General features: G+C 39.0%; 1 long non-coding RNA gene across 1 annotated transcript; it reads right to left on the reverse strand.

Annotated features, from left to right (window-relative positions):
- Window positions 1-6,451: 6,451 nt before the first annotated feature.
- On the reverse strand, window positions 6,452-6,790 carry LOC130635377 (uncharacterized). The gene is made up of 2 exons (XR_008982153.1): window positions 6,660-6,790; window positions 6,452-6,586 (listed from the first exon to the last, which is right to left on the reverse strand). It is a non-coding gene; the product is annotated as an uncharacterized LOC130635377 (long non-coding RNA).
- Window positions 6,791-20,668: the final 13,878 nt, after the last annotated feature.

A 20,668-nucleotide genomic window follows, 5' to 3' on the forward strand; every position in this document is an offset into this window, starting at 1 on the left:
AGCACCACGGTCCACTTTGGTTTAGCAATTCACTATAACAACAGCCTTTCTTCTCGCATGCCCGCTTCGTTATGCCTGGATAACCACAATCATGACGTCTTGTTGCTGCTATTTTCCGGCATTTTTCTAAAATTACGGATGGAAGAGTACACAATGCTTTCAAAATACCTAATCAGTAAGAGCGGAACAACTTACCTTGCCTGTAATAACACCACGGTCCCTTTTCCTTGATCGCGTTGTAACAGCATCCTTTTTTGACGCAATCTGATTTGCTTATCCCAGGGTAACCACAATCTTCACGTTTGTTTGCTTCAATCATGGGACAGTTTGCTAGAGTATTTTGAGAAATAATTAGTGGCCCAAATTGTCAGTGTTAATGCCGAAAACATAGTCGAAAATTTACCTTTTCGATGATAACACCACGGGCCAGCCACCTTTAATTCGCCATAACAACATCCCTTTCTCAAGCAATCCAACGGACTAATTCCATGGTAGCCACAATCAACGCGCATTGACGCCTTTATGTTTCGACATTTTGCTATTACGAAACAAATTAGGTAGATTCACAACTAAAATGCAATGACAACCCCCTCAAGTGTAAGAAGCCGTATTACCTCCACATGTGTTGCAAAGCCTTGGGCAATGACTGGAAACGATTTTCTTTGAACAACTAGTTGATCTAACCACAGAGCACAAGATATTTCTGTTGCTGCAAACTCTTGTAGCTGAAAAGTTAAGAACAAATGCAATTTTTTTATTATTGCGACGAAACATTGACGGCAATTGCAATGAAGAAGCATTAAAATACCTGTGGCAGCGGCAAAAGCCAAAACAACAAAACAAATCACGTAAATCTGATATTTCCTCATGATTCCGGCTCTTATTTCGTCGGTGCGCGAATCGTATTAGTCCAATTCATGTCAAAGCCTTCTTTATACGCTCTTTTCTCTCTAATTACTGTAATTAATGAGTGCTTATAATCAAGATGGCCGTTTACAAATTACAACGTAAATTCGCCTCCGGGGAAGATATTGTGCATGTAGCATTCACCGTTTAAACTCTTGTGGGTTTCGCTTTGAAATATGTTGACACGGTCTATGAAGATCATTGTTGATTGTTGAATAAACGGAAGGTTTTTATCGGAGTGGTGTAGGACTAGGGTGCACACGAATCACACACGAGTTATTCTTGTCTTCGGTGACCAAACCAACAATTCCCAATCATACATGCGTGTTATACTTTCAAGAGATCGTTCTTTCGCGGTGAAGGTGATATTCCCTTCAATTTCAATGAATATGAAACAAAAGAGCTAAATTCCATCAGAAGGATGCGTTGCCAATCCTAGATCATTGGATTGTTCATTATACGACGTTCTGACAATGTCTTGTTGTTTTAGATAACTCACATGTCGAAACTATTTTTGTTGCGTACTACATCACATCTAGAAGGTGTCCATTCACACAAGACACGGTCGATTTTGCGGATTTAAGTACCAATACGCGCTGCATCGTGCGCCTTTTTTGTCAGAGATGAAGAGATAAAAAAAAAGAATTTTCTAATATGCTTCAAAATTTACGTCAACGTAACCCTGTTTTGACAACTAGGGATACGTTTCCCTGTTTAACATGCTATTAACATTTCTTATTAAGAACAATGCTGGAGATGAGTAGTCGAAATGAAATACGTGCGTTTAACGTCACTGCTTCAATTGGACGTTAAGTATTTTTATCCCATGACTTTTCATTAATGCCCCTGCGCTGTCATTTATATACCCTCGATAACGGCTTGGTTATAAACGGCACTAGCGGGCCTTATACAGTATTATTTACTGATAGCTATTTTAAATCAGTATATACGGGAAATCCACAGCACTGATTGGGTAAAAGCCTCAACGACGAGCTTCATACAGCCCGGTGCAACTTTTGACCTTGTAACATACATATTAATAACTATAAATGCATACAAATAACATTGGAAAAAATAGCCAAACACATCCACACTGAAAAATGAAGTTGCAGTAAATCCTAAATCACGATTCACTCCGTCAGAATCAGAAAAACATGTTCCACGTTCGGTGTCGCAGATAAAAGAAAATGCTTTTAAAAACATTAACAGCACAATGAAAAACAAGCAAAACAACGTCGAATTTATGTGATAAACATGTATTTGAAAAATTGAAACAATAAAACTCAAATGGAAAGTTCTCTATTTTTTTTACAACCTTGTCATCTTACGAGAAATATTACTCTCGGTCAGCGTAGCGACCTCGCATGTTCGGTCTATGCTTTTGACCTCGCATAAACTTTCTCGGTACAGATAGACAAGTTATTTTATGTTGTATTAATAACGCCCGCAAAAGTAGCCTTTTTGTATTTAGATTTATGCTTTCCGTATCCGCCCTGACATTTTTGACTATCAAAATTGTGGCTCCGAATGAGACAGAATTGCCAAGTTGACAAAGTAGCAAAAAACGGCATTATCCGGTTAATAACGCCTTGGATAGAAATGCTCACGCCACGCTTGCACGGTTGCATTGCGATTCTGGGTATGGCGGCGCCAGAAGATTTCAGGCTTTACTAAATAACGCTTACTACTCCTTTCATCAAATACGGACACTCAAGGCACCCTATGCAATAATTCAAATGTGTTTGGCTGCAGCGACATGACAAAAAGAAAATTGGCAGTCAAATCATTCATCTCCTACTGGATCTTATTGGGAAGGAAAAGTTCATATATTAGAGGTATTTATTTGACAACATATTTTTACAACAATGAGTACACTAAAGTTCGCATATAATCTTCCGAAGGTCCTCGTATCTAAACGAAAGGAAGTACATATTAAGCTCGTGGCCCGAAATGACTTGCTTACAAAAGTGTTCGCGACTTTTACCTCATCGGTAATAACACCATGGCCCACGACCGGGCAATGAATTATAGCAGCAACCTCTTTTCATGCATTCGAATTCTGTTATACCAGGATAGCCGCAGTCGTCACGTTCTGTTGCTTTGCGCAGACATTTTTCTAACGAAAATTCAACACAAACCAGCAGTAAAAACTTTAAGGATCGCGCATTATGTTATTTTGCGACGAATGTGGAGAGCGTACTTCTATGCTTACCTAGGCGGTGGTAGCACCACGGTCCACTTTGGTTTAGCAATTCACTATAACAACAGCCTTTCTTCTCGCATGCCCGCTTCGTTATGCCTGGATAACCACAATCATGACGTCTTGTTGCTGCTATTTTCCGGCATTTTTCTAAAATTACGGATGAAAGAGTACACAATGCTTTCAAAATACCTAATCAGTAAGAGCGGAACAACTTACCTTGCCTGTAATAACACCACGGTCCCTTTTCCTTGATCGCGTTGTAACAGCATCCTTTTTTGACGCAATCTGATTTGCTTATCCCAGGGTAACCACAATCTTCACGTTTGTTTGCTTCAATCATGGGACAGTTTGCTAGAGTATTTTGAGAAATAATTAGTGGCCCAAATTGTCAGTGTTAATGCCGAAAACATAGTCGAAAATTTACCTTTTCGATGATAACACCACGGGCCAGCCACCTTTAATTCGCCATAACAACATCCCTTTCTCAAGCAATCCAACGGACTAATTCCATGGTAGCCACAATCAACGCGCATTGACGCCTTTATGTTTCGACATTTTGCTATTACGAAACAAATTAGGTAGATTCACAACTAAAATGCAATGACAACCCCCTCAAGTGTAAGAAGCCGTATTACCTCCACATGTGTTGCAAAGCCTTGGGCAATGACTGGAAACGATTTTCTTTGAACAACTAGTTGATCTAACCACAGAGCACAAGATATTTCTGTTGCTGCAAACTCTTGTAGCTGAAAAATTAAGAACAAATGCAATTTTTTTATTATTGCGACGAAACATTGACGGCAATTGCAATGAAGAAGCATTAAAATACCTGTGGCAGCGGCAAAAGCCAAAACAACAAAACAAATCACGTAAATCTGATATTTCCTCATGATTCCGGCTCTTATTTCGTCGGTGCGCGAATCGTATTAGTCCAATTCATGTCAAAGCCTTCTTTATACGCTCTTTTCTCTCTAATTACTGTAATTAATGAGTGCTTATAATCAAGATGGCCGTTTACAAATTACAACGTAAATTCGCCTCCGGGGAAGATATTGTGCATGTAGCATTCACCGTTTAAACTCTTGTGGGTTTCGCTTTGAAATATGTTGACACGGTCTATGAAGATCATTGTTGATTGTTGAATAAACGGAAGGTTTTTATCGGAGTGGTGTAGGACTAGGGTGCACACGAATCACACACGAGTTATTCTTGTCTTCGGTGACCAAACCAACAATTCCCAATCATACATGCGTGTTATACTTTCAAGAGATCGTTCTTTCGCGGTGAAGGTGATATTCCCTTCAATTTCAATGAATATGAAACAAAAGAGCTAAATTCCATCAGAAGGATGCGTTGCCAATCCTAGATCATTGGATTGTTCATTATACGACGTTCTGACAATGTCTTGTTGTTTTAGATAACTCACATGTCGAAACTATTTTTGTTGCGTACTACATCACATCTAGAAGGTGTCCATTCACACAAGACACGGTCGATTTTGCGGATTTAAGTACCAATACGCGCTGCATCGTGCGCCTTTTTTGTCAGAGATGAAGAGATAAAAAAAAAGAATTTTCTAATATGCTTCAAAATTTACGTCAACGTAACCCTGTTTTGACAACTAGGGATACGTTTCCCTGTTTAACATGCTATTAACATTTCTTATTAAGAACAATGCTGGAGATGAGTAGTCGAAATGAAATACGTGCGTTTAACGTCACTGCTTCAATTGGACGTTAAGTATTTTTATCCCATGACTTTTCATTAATGCCCCTGCGCTGTCATTTATATACCCTCGATAACGGCTTGGTTATAAACGGCACTAGCGGGCCTTATACAGTATTATTTACTGATAGCTATTTTAAATCAGTATATACGGGAAATCCACAGCACTGATTGGGTAAAAGCCTCAACGACGAGCTTCATACAGCCCGGTGCAACTTTTGACCTTGTAACATACATATTAATAACTATAAATGCATACAAATAACATTGGAAAAAATAGCCAAACACATCCACACTGAAAAATGAAGTTGCAGTAAATCCTAAATCACGATTCACTCCGTCAGAATCAGAAAAACATGTTCCACGTTCGGTGTCGCAGATAAAAGAAAATGCTTTTAAAAACATTAACAGCACAATGAAAAACAAGCAAAACAACGTCGAATTTATGTGATAAACATGTATTTGAAAAATTGAAACAATAAAACTCAAATGGAAAGTTCTCTATTTTTTTTACAACCTTGTCATCTTACGAGAAATATTACTCTCGGTCAGCGTAGCGACCTCGCATGTTCGGTCTATGCTTTTGACCTCGCATAAACTTTCTCGGTACAGATAGACAAGTTATTTTATGTTGTATTAATAACGCCCGCAAAAGTAGCCTTTTTGTATTTAGATTTATGCTTTCCGTATCCGCCCTGACATTTTTGACTATCAAAATTGTGGCTCCGAATGAGACAGAATTGCCAAGTTGACGAAGTAGCAAAAAACGGCATTATCCGGTTAATAACGCCTTGGATAGAAATGCTCACGCCACGCTTGCACGGTTGCATTGCGATTCTGGGTATGGCGGCGAAGATTTCAGGCTTTACTAAATAACGCTTACTACTCCTTTCATCAAATACGGACACTCAAGGCACCCTATGCAATAATTCAAATGTGTTTGGCTGCAGCGACATGACAAAAAGAAAATTGGCAGTCAAATCATTCATCTCCTACTGGATCTTATTGGGAAGGAAAAGTTCATATATTAGAGGTATTTATTTGACAACATATTTTTACAACAATGAGTACACTAAAGTTCGCATATAATCTTCCGAAGGTCCTCGTATCTAAACGAAAGGAAGTACATATTAAGCTCGTGGCCCGAAATGACTTGCTTACAAAAGTGTTCGCGACTTTTACCTCATCGGTAATAACACCATGGCCCACGACCGGGCAATGAATTATAGCAGCAACCTCTTTTCATGCATTCGAATTCTGTTATACCAGGATAGCCGCAGTCGTCACGTTCTGTTGCTTTGCGCAGACATTTTTCTAACGAAAATTCAACACAAACCAGCAGTAAAAACTTTAAGGATCGCGCATTATGTTATTTTGCGACGAATGTGGAGAGCGTACTTCTATGCTTACCTAGGCGGTGGTAGCACCACGGTCCACTTTGGTTTAGCAATTCACTATAACAACAGCCTTTCTTCTCGCATGCCCGCTTCGTTATGCCTGGATAACCACAATCATGACGTCTTGTTGCTGCTATTTTCCGGCATTTTTCTAAAATTACGGATGGAAGAGTACACAATGCTTTCAAAATACCTAATCAGTAAGAGCGGAACAACTTACCTTGCCTGTAATAACACCACGGTCCCTTTTCCTTGATTGCGTTGTAACAGCATCCTTTTTTGACGCAATCTGATTTGCTTATCCCAGGGTAACCACAATCTTCACGTTTGTTTGCTTCAATCATGGGACAGTTTGCTAGAGTATTTTGAGAAATAATTAGTGGCCCAAATTGTCAGTGTTAATGCCGAAAACATAGTCGAAAATTTACCTTTTTGATGATAACACCACGGGCCAGCCACCTTTAATTCGCCATAACAACATCCCTTTCTCAAGCAATCCAACGGACTAATTCCATGGTAGCCACAATCAACGCGCATTGACGCCTTTATGTTTCGACATTTTGCTATTACGAAACAAATTAGGTAGATTCACAACTAAAATGCAATGACAACCCCCTCAAGTGTAAGAAGCCGTATTACCTCCACATGTGTTGCAAAGCCTTGGGCAATGACTGGAAACGATTTTCTTTGAACAACTAGTTGATCTAACCACAGAGCACAAGATATTTCTGTTGCTGCAAACTCTTGTAGCTGAAAAATTAAGAACAAATGCAATTTTTTTATTATTGCGACGAAACATTGACGGCAATTGCAATGAAGAAGCATTAAAATACCTGTGGCAGCGGCAAAAGCCAAAACAACAAAACAAATCACGTAAATCTGATATTTCCTCATGATTCCGGCTCTTATTTCGTCGGTGCGCGAATCGTATTAGTCCAATTCATGTCAAAGCCTTCTTTATACGCTCTTTTCTCTCTAATTACTGTAATTAATGAGTGCTTATAATCAAGATGGCCGTTTACAAATTACAACGTAAATTCGCCTCCGGGGAAGATATTGTGCATGTAGCATTCACCGTTTAAACTCTTGTGGGTTTCGCTTTGAAATATGTTGACACGGTCTATGAAGATCATTGTTGATTGTTGAATAAACGGAAGGTTTTTATCGGAGTGGTGTAGGACTAGGGTGCACACGAATCACACACGAGTTATTCTTGTCTTCGGTGACCAAACCAACAATTCCCAATCATACATGCGTGTTATACTTTCAAGAGATCGTTCTTTCGCGGTGAAGGTGATATTCCCTTCAATTTCAATGAATATGAAACAAAAGAGCTAAATTCCATCAGAAGGATGCGTTGCCAATCCTAGATCATTGGATTGTTCATTATACGACGTTCTGACAATGTCTTGTTGTTTTAGATAACTCACATGTCGAAACTATTTTTGTTGCGTACTACATCACATCTAGAAGGTGTCCATTCACACAAGACACGGTCGATTTTGCGGATTTAAGTACCAATACGCGCTGCATCGTGCGCCTTTTTTGTCAGGGATGAAGAGATAAAAAAAAAGAATTTTCTAATATGCTTCAAAATTTACGTCAACGTAACCCTGTTTTGACAACTAGGGATACGTTTCCCTGTTTAACATGCTATTAACATTTCTTATTAAGAACAATGCTGGAGATGAGTAGTCGAAATGAAATACGTGCGTTTAACGTCACTGCTTCAATTGGACGTTAAGTATTTTTATCCCATGACTTTTCATTAATGCCCCTGCGCTGTCATTTATATACCCTCGATAACGGCTTGGTTATAAACGGCACTAGCGGGCCTTATACAGTATTATTTACTGATAGCTATTTTAAATCAGTATATACGGGAAATCCACAGCACTGATTGGGTAAAAGCCTCAACGACGAGCTTCATACAGCCCGGTGCAACTTTTGACCTTGTAACATACATATTAATAACTATAAATGCATACAAATAACATTGGAAAAAATAGCCAAACACATCCACACTGAAAAATGAAGTTGCAGTAAATCCTAAATCACGATTCACTCCGTCAGAATCAGAAAAACATGTTCCACGTTCGGTGTCGCAGATAAAAGAAAATGCTTTTAAAAACATTAACAGCACAATGAAAAACAAGCAAAACAACGTCGAATTTATGTGATAAACATGTATTTGAAAAATTGAAACAATAAAACTCAAATGGAAAGTTCTCTATTTTTTTTACAACCTTGTCATCTTACGAGAAATATTACTCTCGGTCAGCGTAGCGACCTCGCATGTTCGGTCTATGCTTTTGACCTCGCATAAACTTTCTCGGTACAGATAGACAAGTTATTTTATGTTGTATTAATAACGCCCGCAAAAGTAGCCTTTTTGTATTTAGATTTATGCTTTCCGTATCCGCCCTGACATTTTTGACTATCAAAATTGTGGCTCCGAATGAGACAGAATTGCCAAGTTGACAAAGTAGCAAAAAACGGCATTATCCGGTTAATAACGCCTTGGATAGAAATGCTCACGCCACGCTTGCACGGTTGCATTGCGATTCTGGGTATGGCGGCGCCAGAAGATTTCAGGCTTTACTAAATAACGCTTACTACTCCTTTCATCAAATACGGACACTCAAGGCACCCTATGCAATAATTCAAATGTGTTTGGCTGCAGCGACATGACAAAAAGAAAATTGGCAGTCAAATCATTCATCTCCTACTGGATCTTATTGGGAAGGAAAAGTTCATATATTAGAGGTATTTATTTGACAACATATTTTTACAACAATGAGTACACTAAAGTTCGCATATAATCTTCCGAAGGTCCTCGTATCTAAACGAAAGGAAGTACATATTAAGCTCGTGGCCCGAAATGACTTGCTTACAAAAGTGTTCGCGACTTTTACCTCATCGGTAATAACACCATGGCCCACGACCGGGCAATGAATTATAGCAGCAACCTCTTTTCATGCATTCGAATTCTGTTATACCAGGATAGCCGCAGTCGTCACGTTCTGTTGCTTTGCGCAGACATTTTTCTAACGAAAATTCAACACAAACCAGCAGTAAAAACTTTAAGGATCGCGCATTATGTTATTTTGCGACGAATGTGGAGAGCGTACTTCTATGCTTACCTAGGCGGTGGTAGCACCACGGTCCACTTTGGTTTAGCAATTCACTATAACAACAGCCTTTCTTCTCGCATGCCCGCTTCGTTATGCCTGGATAACCACAATCATGACGTCTTGTTGCTGCTATTTTCCGGCATTTTTCTAAAATTACGGATGGAAGAGTACACAATGCTTTCAAAATACCTAATCAGTAAGAGCGGAACAACTTACCTTGCCTGTAATAACACCACGGTCCCTTTTCCTTGATCGCGTTGTAACAGCATCCTTTTTTGACGCAATCTGATTTGCTTATCCCAGGGTAACCACAATCTTCACGTTTGTTTGCTTCAATCATGGGACAGTTTGCTAGAGTATTTTGAGAAATAATTAGTGGCCCAAATTGTCAGTGTTAATGCCGAAAACATAGTCGAAAATTTACCTTTTCGATGATAACACCACGGGCCAGCCACCTTTAATTCGCCATAACAACATCCCTTTCTCAAGCAATCCAACGGACTAATTCCATGGTAGCCACAATCAACGCGCATTGACGCCTTTATGTTTCGACATTTTGCTATTACGAAACAAATTAGGTAGATTCACAACTAAAATGCAATGACAACCCCCTCAAGTGTAAGAAGCCGTATTACCTCCACATGTTTTGCAAAGCCTTGGGCAATGACTGAAAACGATTTTCTTTGAACAACTAGTTGATCTAACCACAGAGCACAAGATATTTCTGTTGCTGCAAACTCTTGTAGCTGAAAAATTAAGAACAAATGCAATTTTTTTATTATTGCGACGAAACATTGACGGCAATTGCAATGAAGAAGCATTAAAATACCTGTGGCAGCGGCAAAAGCCAAAACAACAAAACAAATCACGTAAATCTGATATTTCCTCATGATTCCGGCTCTTATTTCGTCGGTGCGCGAATCGTATTAGTCCAATTCATGTCAAAGCCTTCTTTATACGCTCTTTTCTCTCTAATTACTGTAATTAATGAGTGCTTATAATCAAGATGGCCGTTTACAAATTACAACGTAAATTCGCCTCCGGGGAAGATATTGTGCATGTAGCATTCACCGTTTAAACTCTTGTGGGTTTCGCTTTGAAATATGTTGACACGGTCTATGAAGATCATTGTTGATTGTTGAATAAACGGAAGGTTTTTATCAGAGTGGTGTAGGACTAGGGTGCACACGAATCACACACGAGTTATTCTTGTCTTCGGTGACCAAACCAACAATTCCCAATCATTCATGCGTGTTATACTTTCAAGAGATCGTTCTTTCGCGGTGAAGGTGATATTCCCTTCAATTTCAATGAATATGAAACAAAAGAGCTAAATTCCATCAGAAGGATGCGTTGCCAATCCTAGATCATTGGATTGTTCATTATACGACGTTCTGACAATGTCTTGTTGTTTTAGATAACTCACATGTCGAAACTATTTTTGTTGCGTACTACATCACATCTAGAAGGTGTCCATTCACACAAGACACGGTCGATTTTGCGGATTTAAGTACCAATACGCGCTGCATCGTGCGCCTTTTTTGTCAGGGATGAAGAGATAAAAAAAAAGAATTTTCTAATATGCTTCAAAATTTACGTCAACGTAACCCTGTTTTGACAACTAGGGATACGTTTCCCTGTTTAACATGCTATTAACATTTCTTATTAAGAACAATGCTGGAGATGAGTAGTCGAAATGAAATACGTGCGTTTAACGTCACTGCTTCAATTGGACGTTAAGTATTTTTATCCCATGACTTTTCATTAATGCCCCTGCGCTGTCATTTATATACCCTCGATAACGGCTTGGTTATAAACGGCACTAGCGGGCCTTATACAGTATTATTTACTGATAGCTATTTTAAATCAGTATATACGGGAAATCCACAGCACTGATTGGGTAAAAGCCTCAACGACGAGCTTCATACAGCCCGGTGCAACTTTTGACCTTGTAACATACATATTAATAACTATAAATGCATACAAATAACATTGGAAAAAATAGCCAAACACATCCACACTGAAAAATGAAGTTGCAGTAAATCCTAAATCACGATTCACTCCGTCAGAATCAGAAAAACATGTTCCACGTTCGGTGTCGCAGATAAAAGAAAATGCTTTTAAAAACATTAACAGCACAATGAAAAACAAGCAAAACAACGTCGAATTTATGTGATAAACATGTATTTGAAAAATTGAAACAATAAAACTCAAATGGAAAGTTCTCTATTTTTTTTACAACCTTGTCATCTTACGAGAAATATTACTCTCGGTCAGCGTAGCGACCTCGCATGTTCGGTCTATGCTTTTGACCTCGCATAAACTTTCTCGGTACAGATAGACAAGTTATTTTATGTTGTATTAATAACGCCCGCAAAAGTAGCCTTTTTGTATTTAGATTTATGCTTTCCGTATCCGCCCTGACATTTTTGACTATCAAAATTGTGGCTCCGAATGAGACAGAATTGCCAAGTTGACAAAGTAGCAAAAAACGGCATTATCCGGTTAATAACGCCTTGGATAGAAATGCTCACGCCACGCTTGCACGGTTGCATTGCGATTCTGGGTATGGCGGCGCCAGAAGATTTCAGGCTTTACTAAATAACGCTTACTACTCCTTTCATCAAATACGGACACTCAAGGCACCCTATGCAATAATTCAAATGTGTTTGGCTGCAGCGACATGACAAAAAGAAAATTGGCAGTCAAATCATTCATCTCCTACTGGATCTTATTGGGAAGGAAAAGTTCATATATTAGAGGTATTTATTTGACAACATATTTTTACAACAATGAGTACACTAAAGTTCGCATATAATCTTCCGAAGGTCCTCGTATCTAAACGAAAGGAAGTACATATTAAGCTCGTGGCCCGAAATGACTTGCTTACAAAAGTGTTCGCGACTTTTAACTCATCGGTAATAACACCATGGCCCACGACCGGGCAATGAATTATAGCAGCAACCTCTTTTCATGCATTCGAATTCTGTTATACCAGGATAGCCGCAGTCGTCACGTTCTGTTGCTTTGCGCAGACATTTTTCTAACGAAAATTCAACACAAACCAGCAGTAAAAACTTTAAGGATCGCGCATTATGTTATTTTGCGACGAATGTGGAGAGCGTACTTCTATGCTTACCTAGGCGGTGGTAGCACCACGGTCCACTTTGGTTTAGCAATTCACTATAACAACAGCCTTTCTTCTCGCATGCCCGCTTCGTTATGCCTGGATAACCACAATCATGACGTCTTGTTGCTGCTATTTTCCGGCATTTTTCTAAAATTACGGATGGAAGAGTACACAATGCTTTCAAAATACCTAATCAGTAAGAGCGGAACAACTTACCTTGCCTGTAATAACACCACGGTCCCTTTTCCTTGATCGCGTTGTAACAGCATCCTTTTTTGACGCAATCTGATTTGCTTATCCCAGGGTAACCACAATCTTCACGTTTGTTTGCTTCAATCATGGGACAGTTTGCTAGAGTATTTTGAGAAATAATTAGTGGCCCAAATTGTCAGTGTTAATGCCGAAAACATAGTCGAAAATTTACCTTTTTGATGATAACACCACGGGCCAGCCACCTTTAATTCGCCATAACAACATCCCTTTCTCAAGCAATCCAACGGACTAATTCCATGGTAGCCACAATCAACGCGCATTGACGCCTTTATGTTTCGACATTTTGCTATTACGAAACAAATTAGGTAGATTCACAACTAAAATGCAATGACAACCCCCTCAAGTGTAAGAAGCCGTATTACCTCCACATGTGTTGCAAAGCCTTGGGCAATGACTGGAAACGATTTTCTTTGAACAACTAGTTGATCTAACCACAGAGCACAAGATATTTCTGTTGCTGCAAACTCTTGTAGCTGAAAAATTAAGAACAAATGCAATTTTTTTATTATTGCGACGAAACATTGACGGCAATTGCAATGAAGAAGCATTAAAATACCTGTGGCAGCGGCAAAAGCCAAAACAATAAAACAAATCACGTAAATCTGATATTTCCTCATGATTCCGGCTCTTATTTCGTCGGTGCGCGAATCGTATTAGTCCAATTCATGTCAAAGCCTTCTTTATACGCTCTTTTCTCTCTAATTACTGTAATTAATGAGTGCTTATAATCAAGATGGCCGTTTACAAATTACAACGTAAATTCGCCTCCGGGGAAGATATTGTGCATGTAGCATTCACCGTTTAAACTCTTGTGGGTTTCGCTTTGAAATATGTTGACACGGTCTATGAAGATCATTGTTGATTGTTGAATAAACGGAAGGTTTTTATCGGAGTGGTGTAGGACTAGGGTGCACACGAATCACACACGAGTTATTCTTGTCTTCGGTGACCAAACCAACAATTCCCAATCATACATGCGTGTTATACTTTCAAGAGATCGTTCTTTCGCGGTGAAGGTGATATTCCCTTCAATTTCAATGAATATGAAACAAAAGAGCTAAATTCCATCAGAAGGATGCGTTGCCAATCCTAGATCATTGGATTGTTCATTATACGACGTTCTGACAATGTCTTGTTGTTTTAGATAACTCACATGTCGAAACTATTTTTGTTGCGTACTACATCACATCTAGAAGGTGTCCATTCACACAAGACACGGTCGATTTTGCGGATTTAAATACCAATACGCGCTGCATCGTGCGCCTTTTTTGTCAGGGATGAAGAGATAAAAAAAAAGAATTTTCTAATATGCTTCAAAATTTACGTCAACGTAACCCTGTTTTGACAACTAGGGATACGTTTCCCTGTTTAACATGCTATTAACATTTCTTATTAAGAACAATGCTGGAGATGAGTAGTCGAAATGAAATACGTGCGTTTAACGTCACTGCTTCAATTGGACGTTAAGTATTTTTATCCCATGACTTTTCATTAATGCCCCTGCGCTGTCATTTATATACCCTCGATAACGGCTTGGTTATAAACGGCACTAGCGGGCCTTATACAGTATTATTTACTGATAGCTATTTTAAATCAGTATATACGGGAAATCCACAGCACTGATTGGGTAAAAGCCTCAACGACGAGCTTCATACAGCCCGGTGCAACTTTTGACCTTGTAACATACATATTAATAACTATAAATGCATACAAATAACATTGGAAAAAATAGCCAAACACATCCACACTGAAAAATGAAGTTGCAGTAAATCCTAAATCACGATTCACTCCGTCAGAATCAGAAAAACATGTTCCACGTTCGGTGTCGCAGATAAAAGAAAATGCTTTTAAAAACATTAACAGCACAATGAAAAACAAGCAAAACAACGTCGAATTTATGTGATAAACATGTATTTGAAAAATTGAAACAATAAAACTCAAATGGAAAGTTCTCTATTTTTTTTACAACCTTGTCATCTTACGAGAAATATTACTCTCGGTCAGCGTAGCGACCTCGCATGTTCGGTCTATGCTTTTGACCTCGCATAAACTTTCTCGGTACAGATAGACAAGTTATTTTATGTTGTATTAATAACGCCCGCAAAAGTAGCCTTTTTGTATTTAGATTTATGCTTTCCGTATCCGCCCTGACATTTTTGACTATCAAAATTGTGGCTCCGAATGAGACAGAATTGCCAAGTTGACAAAGTAGCAAAAAACGGCATTATCTGGTTAATAACGCCTTGGATAGAAATGCTCACGCCACGCTTGCACGGTTGCATTGCGATTCTGGGTATGGCGGCGCCAGAAGATTTCAGGCTTTACTAAATAACGCTTACTACTCCTTTCATCAAATAGGGACACTCAAGGCACCCTATGCAATAATTCAAATGTGTTTGGCTGCAGCGACATGACAAAAAGAAAATTGGCAGTCAAATCATTCATCTCCTACTGGATCTTATTGGGAAGGAAAAGTTCATATATTAGAGGTATTTATTTGACAACATATTTTTACAACAATGAGTACACTAAAGTTCGCATATAATCTTCCGAAGGTCCTCGTATCTAAACGAAAGGAAGTACATATTAAGCTCGTGGCCCGAAATGACTTGCTTACAAAAGTGTTCGCGTCTTTTACCTCATCGGTAATAACACCATGGCCCACGACCGGGCAATGAATTATAGCAGCAACCTCTTTTCATGCATTCGAATTCTGTTATACCAGGATAGCCGCAGTCGTCACGTTCTGTTGCTTTGCGCAGACATTTTTCTAACGAAAATTCAACACAAACCAGCAGTAAAAACTTTAAGGATCGCGCATTATGTTATTTTGCGACGAATGTGGAGAGCGTACTTCTATGCTTACCTAGGCGGTGGTAGCACCACGGTCCACTTTGGTTTAGCAATTCACTATAACAACAGCCTTTCTTCTCGCATGCCCGCTTCGTTATGCCTGGATAACCACAATCATGACGTCTTGTTGCTGCTATTTTCCGGCATTTTTCTAAAATTACGGATGGAAGAGTACACAATGCTTTCAAAATACCTAATCAGTAAGAGCGGAACAACTTACCTTGCCTGTAATAACACCACGGTCCCTTTTCCTTGATCGCGTTGTAACAGCATCCTTTTTTGACGCAATCTGATTTGCTTATCCCAGGGTAACCACAATCTTCACGTTTGTTTGCTTCAATCATGGGACAGTTTGCTAGAGTATTTTGAGAAATAATTAGTGGCCCAAATTGTCAGTGTTAATGCCGAAAACATAGTCGAAAATTTACCTTTTCGATGATAACACCACGGGCCAGCCACCTTTAATTCGCCATAACAACATCCCTTTCTCAAGCAATCCAACGGACTAATTCCATGGTAGCCACAATCAACGCGCATTGACGCCTTTTTGTTTCGACATTTTGCTATTACGAAACAAATTAGGTAGATTCACAACTAAAATGCAATGACAACCCCCTCAAGTGTAAGAAGCCGTATTACCTCCACATGTGTTGCAAAGCCTTGGGCAATGACTGGAAACGATTTTCTTTGAACAACTAGTTGATCTAACCACAGAGCACAAGATATTTCTGTTGCTGCAAACTCTTGTAGCTGAAAAATTAAGAACAAATGCAATTTTTTTATTATTGCGACGAAACATTGACGGCAATTGCAATGAAGAAGCATTAAAATACCTGTGGCAGCGGCAAAAGCCAAAACAACAAAACAAATCACGTAAATCTGATATTTCCTCATGATTCCGGCTCTTATTTCGTCGGTGCGCGAATCGTATTAGTCCAATTCATGTCAAAGCCTTCTTTATACGCTCTTTTCTCTCTAATTACTGTAATTAATGAGTGCTTATAATCAAGATGGCCGTTTACAAATTACAACGTAAATTCGCCTCCGGGGAAGATATTGTGCATGTAGCATTCACCGTTTAAACTCTTGTGGGTTTCGCTTTGAAATATGTTGACACGGTCTATGAAGATCATTGTTGATTGTTGAATAAACGGAAGGTTTTTATCGGAGTGGTGTAGGACTAGGGTGCACACGAATCACACACGAGTTATTCTTGTCTTCGGTGACCAAACCAACAATTCCCAATCATACATGCGTGTTATACTTTCAAGAGATCGTTCTTTCGCGGTGAAGGTGATATTCCCTTCAATTTCAATGAATATGAAACAAAAGAGCTAAATTCCATCAGAAGGATGCGTTGCCAATCCTAGATCATTGGATTGTTCATTATACGACGTTCTGACAATGTCTTGTTGTTTTAGATAACTCACATGTCGAAACTATTTTTGTTGCGTACTACATCACATCTAGAAGGTGTCCATTCACACAAGACACGGTCGATTTTGCGGATTTAAGTACCAATACGCGCTGCATCGTGCGCCTTTTTTGTCAGGGATGAAGAGATAAAAAAAAAGAATTTTCTAATATGCTTCAAAATTTACGTCAACGTAACCCTGTTTTGACAACTAGGGATACGTTTCTCTGTTTAACATGCTATTAACATTTCTTATTAAGAACAATGCTGGAGATGAGTAGTCGAAATGAAATACGTGCGTTTAACGTCACTGCTTCAATTGGACGTTAAGTATTTTTATCCCATGACTTTTCATTAATGCCCCTGCGCTGTCATTTATATACCCTCGATAACGGCTTGGTTATAAACGGCACTAGCGGGCCTTATACAGTATTATTTACTGATAGCTATTTTAAATCAGTATATACGGGAAATCCACAGCACTGATTAGGTAAAAGCCTCAACGACGAGCTTCATACAGCCCGGTGCAACTTTTGACCTTGTAACATACATATTAATAACTATAAATGCATACAAATAACATTGGAAAAAATAGCCAAACACATCCACACTGAAAAATGAAGTTGCAGTAAATCCTAAATCACGATTCACTCCGTCAGAATCAGAAAAACATGTTCCACGTTCGGTGTCGCAGATAAAAGAAAATGCTTTTAAAAACATTAACAGCACAATGAAAAACAAGCAAAACAACGTCGAATTTATGTGATAAACATGTATTTGAAAAATTGAAACAATAAAACTCAAATGGAAAGTTCTCTATTTTTTTTACAACCTTGTCATCTTACGAGAAATATTACTCTCGGTCAGCGTAGCGACCTCGCATGTTCGGTCTATGCTTTTGACCTCGCATAAACTTTCTCGGTACAGATAGACAAGTTATTTTATGTTGTATTAATAACGCCCGCAAAAGTAGCCTTTTTGTATTTAGATTTATGCTTTCCGTATCCGCCCTGACATTTTTGACTATCAAAATTGTGGCTCCGAATGAGACAGAATTGCCAAGTTGACAAAGTAGCAAAAAACGGCATTATCCGGTTAATAACGACTTGGATAGAAATGCTCACGCCACGCTTGCACGGTTGCATTGCGATTCTGGGTATGGCGGCGCCAGAAGATTTCAGGCTTTACTAAATAACGCTTACTACTCCTTTCATCAAATACGGACACTCAAGGCACCCTATGCAATAATTCAAATGTGTTTGGCTGCAGCGACATGACAAAAAGAAAATTGGCAGTCAAATCATTCATCTCCTACTGGATCTTATTGGGAAGGAAAAGTTCATATATTAGAGGTATTTATTTGACAACATATTTTTACAACAATGAGTACACTAAAGTTCGCATATAATCTTCCGAAGGTCCTCGTATCTAAACGAAAGGAAGTACATATTAAGCTCGTGGCCCGAAATGACTTGCTTACAAAAGTGTTCGCGACTTTTACCTCATCGGTAATAACACCATGGCCCACGACCGGGCAATGAATTATAGCAGCAACCTCTTTTCATGCATTCGAATTCTGTTATACCAGGATAGCCGCAGTCGTCACGTTCTGTTGCTTTGCGCAGACTTTTTTCTAACGAAAATTCAACACAAACCAGCAGTAAAAACTTTAAGGATCGCGCATTATGTTATTTTGCGACGAATGTGGAGAGCGTACTTCTATGCTTACCTAGGCGGTGGTAGCACCACGGTCCACTTTGGTTTAGCAATTCACTATAACAACAGCCTTTCTTCTCGCATGCCCGCTTCGTTATGCCTGGATAACCACAATCATGACGTCTTGTTGCTGCTATTTTCCGGCATTTTTCTAAAATTACGGATGGAAGAGTACACAATGCTTTCAAAATACCTAATCAGTAAGAGCGGAACAACTTACCTTGCCTGTAATAACACCACGGTCCCTTTTCCTTGATCGCGTTGTAACAGCATCCTTTTTTGACGCAATCTGATTTGCTTATCCCAGGGTAACCACAATCTTCACGTTTGTTTGCTTCAATCATGGGACAGTTTGCTAGAGTATTTTGAGAAATAATTAGTGGCCCAAATTGTCAGTGTTAATGCCGAAAACATAGTCGAAAATTTACCTTTTCGATGATAACACCACGGGCCAGCCACCTTTAATTCGCCATAACAACATCCCTTTCTCAAGCAATCCAACGGACTAATTCCATGGTAGCCACAATCAACGCGCATTGACGCCTTTATGTTTCGACATTTTGCTATTACGAAACAAATTAGGTAGATTCACAACTAAAATGCAATGACAACCCCCTCAAGTGTAAGAAGCCGTATTACCTCCACATGTGTTGCAAAGCCTTGGGCAATGACTGGAAACGATTTTCTTTGAACAACTAGTTGATCTAACCACAGAGCACAAGATATTTCTGTTGCTGCAAACTCTTGTAGCTGAAAAATTAAGAACAAATGCAATTTTTTTATTATTGCGACGAAACATTGACGGCAATTGCAATGAAGAAGCATTAAAATACCTGTGGCAGCGGCAAAAGCCAAAACAACAAAACAAATCACGTAAATCTGATATTTCCTCATGATTCCGGCTCTTATTTCGTCGGTGCGCGAATCGTATTAGTCCAATTCATGTCAAAGCCTTCTTTATACGCTCTTTTCTCTCTAATTACTGTAATTAATGAGTGCTTATAATCAAGATGGCCGTTTACAAATTACAACGTAAATTCGCCTCCGGGGAAGATATTGTGCATGTAGCATTCACCGTTTAAACTCTTGTGGGTTTCGCTTTGAAATATGTTGACACGGTCTATGAAGATCATTGTTGATTGTTGAATAAACGGAAGGTTTTTATCGGAGTGGTGTAGGACTAGGGTGCACACGAATCACACACGAGTTATTCTTGTCTTCGGTGACCAAACCAACAATTCCCAATCATACATGCGTGTTATACTTTCAAGAGATCGTTCTTTCGCGGTGAAGGTGATATTCCCTTCAATTTCAATGAATATGAAACAAAAGAGCTAAATTCCATCAGAAGGATGCGTTGCCAATCCTAGATCATTGGATTGTTCATTATACGACGTTCTGACAATGTCTTGTTGTTTTAGATAACTCACATGTCGAAACTATTTTTGTTGCGTACTACATCACATCTAGAAGGTGTCCATTCACACAAGACACGGTCGATTTTGCGGATTTAAGTACCAATACGCGCTGCATCGTGCGCCTTTTTTGTCAGGGATGAAGAGATAAAAAAAAAGAATTTTCTAATATGCTTCAAAATTTACGTCAACGTAACCCTGTTTTGACAACTAGGGATACGTTTCTCTGTTTAACATGCTATTAACATTTCTTATTAAGAACAATGCTGGAGATGAGTAGTCGAAATGAAATACGTGCGTTTAACGTCACTGCTTCAATTGGACGTTAAGTATTTTTATCCCATGACTTTTCATTAATGCCCCTGCGCTGTCATTTATATACCCTCGATAACGGCTTGGTTATAAACGGCACTAGCGGGCCTTATACAGTATTATTTACTGATAGCTATTTTAAATCAGTATATACGGGAAATCCACAGCACTGATTAGGTAAAAGCCTCAA

This window comes from Hydractinia symbiolongicarpus, chromosome 3, assembly GCF_029227915.1.
Source record: "Hydractinia symbiolongicarpus strain clone_291-10 chromosome 3, HSymV2.1, whole genome shotgun sequence".
Classification (NCBI taxonomy): Eukaryota; Metazoa; Cnidaria; class Hydrozoa; order Anthoathecata; family Hydractiniidae; genus Hydractinia; species Hydractinia symbiolongicarpus.